Here is a 5,603-nt window from a genome sequence, read left to right as displayed (position 1 = left end):
ACTTGCTGACTCAGATGTCATCACAACTACTCAGGAATTGTGATTATAGGCACTTCAGAAAACTGAATTGAAAGTGTATCACTGATCTATTTCACAGCCTGTTTCTTTCTTCTTTATCATAAAAGGGTGGCATACAATCATGTGAAGAAGTAGTTTTGTTTACTTGGTCAGGTTACATTTATAACCATGGTTTCTAAATGTTGTCTGAAGCTCTAACCTGTCCAATGCTTTTTACATCATCTTGGCTGTCATAAGAAGCTTGGAGCCAAGATTTCCAGAAAAGCCAGAAGAGGTCTTCAGGGTTGTTCCAAACAAAACTCATTCTGTGATATTTTAAAGCCATCTGTGCAGCTTCTGACCAACCAATCTCCCTCACCCAGGAGGGCAGGTTATGGCATCGTATGATCATAACTCAGAGCTTTCTATTTGCTGTCTGTGACTTCAGCTGAAAACACCACAGCATTACACATCCTGTGGCATGTCCACAAATGACTACCATGCCAGCAAGAGGTAACAGCCTGAAAAGCAGTTCTGCCTCATGAAAAAATCACAGACCTGGTGCTGTGATATTCTGTGAATTCATATCCCCAGAAGGTAATAAATGAAACCATCAAATTATGTGAGAAATGCCTTCACTTTTCTGACTGCCCTATCTGTAGCCCCTGTAGTCTAAAGTCTCTACATTGAGTCATTGCAAACTAAGCCAGTAACTGTGCCATACGCATATCATATTTCCTTAACAACCTCCACTGAAAGACCTGCTTACAGCTACTCAGAACCTTACCAATCTTTAAAGCCCTCAATTGAGATTTACATGCTGTCAGGACCATTGGTTTTATCTGAACTTTAGGCAACTAACTAGGTTAATTCTTGTGTAATGCGAGGAAATGGAGCTGAGAGGCTGAGGTGCCCAGTCAAAGACAGTGTGAGAGCTGGGACCCATCCTTGCTGAGCACCTCTGTTTCAGGGCTGAAAAGGAGGTGCAGGGCCTGCAGCCTCTGTTCTTGGCAGCTAACAGCTGCAGGGAGGCTCAGTGCCACAGCAGCAGGAATTGTAAAGAACTGAAGCAGGCAGTGAAACAGGAGAGATTAGAAGATTGTACTAAACTAAATGTGAAGCTGGAATCAGTGAAGAGATCCTAAGAGAGAGATATTATAAAAGTATTAGGACTGGTTGACACTGCACAGGAAAGCTTAGTCCTATCTTTTCGTAACTACTGAAAGCTGGACTTGCAATCTGTACAGTGTTGTTTTAGAGGAGATTTCACATGTAATGACTGCACAGATGCATATAGTCCTAAAGGAAATCTACATTTGGCAGGTGTGGCATTTAAGGGAAAGCAGGCCAGCTCAGGTACGTCCATCCCAGTCAGAAGCAGAGCCCTGAAGTCAGGAACCAAGTCCTCCTTGATCCACTCAGATGCCTAACAGTGCCTTCCTGCCACGATATTGGAGAGTTTCTTCTTATCGAGGTAGCATCCACACTGACCACTCTCTATGATCACATGAAAAGCACAGCTGTCCTGCATTGCCTTTCCCCAAACTCTATAGGCCAGGTCTCTGGAAAGCAGTGCTGTGCAATCCAACTGGAAATGAAACTCACATGCCAGGCCAGGAGTGCTCCCAGCCACTCATGACGAAATGACACCATGTCTCCGCACTGCAGCATGCACATTACCCACAGCCTGGTCTAGGCTCTGGCTGCTGCACCAAAATTCCTTCCTTTGAGCCTCCCCAGTGGCAAAGACATGTTGTCCCTCAGGCTGGGGCAGGATAGAGGTGTGATAGCCCAGATTTCCACAGTCTTCCCCAGTTTCAAGGAGTCCCTGGCTGGACCAGCCTCAGAGCCCATGGCATGGGAGTTCCCAGACATTATAGCACCAGGGAACAGTTCCCTCCACCATGGCAGAAGGGACACATTTGGGATTTGCTGCTGAACTGTGGGCAGCAGCACCTCAGGAGGTTCAGCACCAGTCTGGGATTTGAGGAATCTCAGAAGCATTCCAGAGGTGCCGGCTGATTTTGCGGAGTCCAGAGGTTCCACATTTCCTCAGCACAAAGAGCTATGTGCTCTCCTGGAAAGCCACTTTGACCAGGACTAAAAGCTCTCTCCAGAAGAACAAGTTCAGAGCCAGAGACATCTCCCTCCCCACGGGCAGTGCACCCTTCAAGGCAGAGCTGTGAAGGGCTCTGACTCAGGCATGAGTTGCTTGTCAAGAAACAGCTGGAGATGCTCAGTGCTGGAGTACTGGGCTTGGAGTCTCATCGAAGCTGAGAAAGGCACGCTCAGGGGTTTCGTGACATGCTGCATCCTACAGAGCCAAAAGTCATGAGGTTCATGGCCAAACAGATGGACTTCACTGGGAGGAGGGGGTGGCCACCTGAGGAAGGACTGCAGAGTAACAGGAGCCAATACCAAATATGTGCAGGGCTTCTTAGCAACGTGGGATTAGCCTAAACATGCTGTTGGACAGCAGATCTCTGGATATTCCCTCGCTCTCCCTTATTCACATATATGAAAGCTTTCCCTGGAGCCCAGGATCACCAGTGGCCTCCCTCCAGCAGCCTTTCTTCACTACTCCATCTTACTCAGTGGAGGCCAGGAGCAAAGTCCCAGCATCTCCTTCCCCCTTTCCACACTAAGTAATCTAACATAGAAACTCCTGATACACCTCAGGCCACCCCTTCTGTTCACCACAGGGTGTTACACACTCTTCCACAACACTGAACTATGAGAGGAAGAGGGAAGTCAGAGCAGGTGTTTCCGAACAGATAAGAGTACCACCAGCAATGCACAAACTATATTATATGACTGATGGCTTGTGGGCATTCAGAAACAACCACAGTCAGCAGTGCCTGTCACAACTGCTGTTGATGCTAACGTTCATTCAGAAAAGCTTTGCATCTGGTGGATGATTCTATTTACACTGTCCTTTAACTTGTTCCCCAACTCCCACCTCTAGGAGTTTTCCTTTACACATAGTTCCTTGTCACAACTCCCACATGCTGCTCTACACTTCTGTGAATGCCCATTTCCATCCCATAACAGAAGAATCATGAGGAGCAAGCCAGGAAGCATTCTCCTGAAGAATATACCCAGCATGCAGGGTTTGGTCAGGATCAGGGCCATGCTCAACATTTGCTTCCTTCCCATATATAAAATCAGGCCTCATTGTGCTGGGCCTGACATGCACAGCACAGAGCTCTGCCCTCATCTCAAAGATTTCTCCTTGGCTTGCTGCCTTGCACTGCAAAGTCATATCTCCTCTCTGGATTTCCTTTCACCACACATTCAGAGCTTGTCCTCCTTCTGCTGCCTTCCCTGACTGTGACATGTGTGCCAATTGAGCAGGCTTGTTGAAAAATGCCCCCCTCCCTCCATATCTGTAACACGTGCTCAAACCAAAACCGTCTCAAGACATCTCTGCTCTATGTTCTGGGCAACATGTGCTCTCACTGGGACATATCCCAGCTGGTCTGCCTCTGTGAATTGCTCCTCGCTGTTGTAATGTGGCTGATGAGCAGAAAGAGTTAGACAGAGGAAGCAAATAGAGAGCAAAGAAATAACCTGAGAAAAGGAAGTGGATGGGAAAGGTGAAGAGAGGAAAAACTTAATGGAAAACAGGCAGAAAAAATGAGAAAAAAAGAAGAGAGAAAAATGCAAACAATGATGAGCAGAGAGAAAAATAACAGAGATGATAGAAAGTGTAAACCAACAAAAAAAAAAAAAAAAAAAAAGAAAGAAAAATTTGGATTGAATGAAGCAATAATAGCAGAGTCGGTCCCTACCTTGAAGATACACTTTACCAGAAAGATCTCTTTCAACACTCTAGGTAGCTTGGTCAGGAGGCAGCACATGCTGCCCGTTCTGCCGGACAGGAGTAGTCGTGTGTCACAAGCAAGATCAAAGGCATCAGAAGGGCCTTTTGGGGGAGTTAACCTACCAGGATCAGAGAGAAAATCTCTTCAAGTTTGAAAGAGTTATTAAATTGCTTATCAGAAAGCTGATCTGTTGCAAGTTCATACTCTGCTTGTTCAGTGGTTGCATGCTCATGTGCCCATGTCCTCCTCACGGCGCCTGTGTGGGGAGGGCAGATGGTCACACAAGGGATTTCACAGCATTCTAGCTGTAAAACTTTCTGTGTTCTGGAGAAAATGGGTCCAAATCTATACTGCACACAGAGATCCGTGCTCTCTGCCAGCACAGTTATCCCACTAGATTTAAAGCTGGTCTGTTGCAAAATAAAAGACTACTTGAACTCTGGTTTATATCAGGTTTATATCAGGTTTTTCACTGCTAAGAAGTAAATCTTGCAATGAAAGCCTACAATATAAGAATACTAAATGAAAGCAGTGCTGATACAGAAAGTATTAAATCAGAGAGAATAAGTAAAACCCACTTTATCCTCTTCATAATCTTCTGAGCACACAGACAAACAACTGAGTTCTCACAAGTTAGCTCCTTGCACTACCACACATGGGAGGACGTTGCAGGGGCAACTCTGAGGGCAGGATTTGTTGAGGGACGTTTTCTGAGGGAGTTCACAGCAATGGTGCATGCATCTGTTTGAGGACAATTACACATGACTGCTGGCACACACCAAACTCACTGGATTAACGAACGCTGGAGCTCTTCCTTTGCTTTTGAAGCTTTTGCTCTCTGTGTTTTGAATAAGTAAATACATTGCTTTTTGGAAGCAGACTTTACCAATCTGCACAAACAAGAGTAAAAATTTCCAAAAATTCCCAGAGGATTTAGAAAGTCTTCTTGCTTATAACAGATGTGTCCCAAAGTCCCACCACAAATCAGAAAATGCTCACCGAATTACACTCGTTCACAGTATGCAACCAGTGGTGAGCCAAGAGAGGAAATACGAGGTGGGATGTTGGACTCAGGGTCAGTGGTGTAGTTTTGCAGGAACATAACTAGGGGCAGCAATCAGATTCTTGATGCCTCCAGCTAATGCCAAATAGTCAGTTGCTGCAGTGCAAAATAAATTCATAAAACGTGAATTATGTTTGGGCCTGACATGAACACCAAAAACATTCTTGTTGCAGATTCTGTACCATTAAGTTAAGTAACAGTTGTGCAGCCTTGAGTTATAGTATATAGGAAAGATTCACAACCCCTCGAGCCAGTATGTCCATGAAGATATAAAGACTGGTTTCCTTAGAAGTGTCTTTCTCAGAGCCACATAAGTCTCTGCCCCTGGGTGGCCACTCTTTCTATGTCTAGCCATCAGAAACAGCATTATCAAATGCTATGCAGGAACCACAAAGTCAAACTCATAAATATTTGCTATTAATGATATAATGCATTGTCAGGAGATTAAGAGATTTATAGTATAAACAGTATCTCTGATCCATTAAGGCATTGTGAAGGTCTTGGTTTAAAGCACCACTTGAATCTTTCCTAAAAACAGAAAAACAAGAAAATGTCAGTAGCATATGAATTAGACTTGAATAAATAAAGGCATTTAGAAAGCAGAGCAACTCCTTGATGAAATCCTTTTAAACATTTAGTAATCAATGGGGTTCATTTTGTTTTAGAGTAGTGAAGGGAAAAAAATGATAGCATAGAAAGGAGAATTTAACTACCTCAGA

Source organism: Phasianus colchicus, chromosome 2, assembly GCF_987193195.1.
Source record: "Phasianus colchicus chromosome 2, bPhaCol1.hap1.1, whole genome shotgun sequence".
In the NCBI taxonomy this organism is placed as follows: Eukaryota; Metazoa; Chordata; class Aves; order Galliformes; family Phasianidae; genus Phasianus; species Phasianus colchicus.
The sequence above is the reverse complement of the archived record's forward strand: the minus strand, read 5'-3'. Positions refer to the sequence as shown.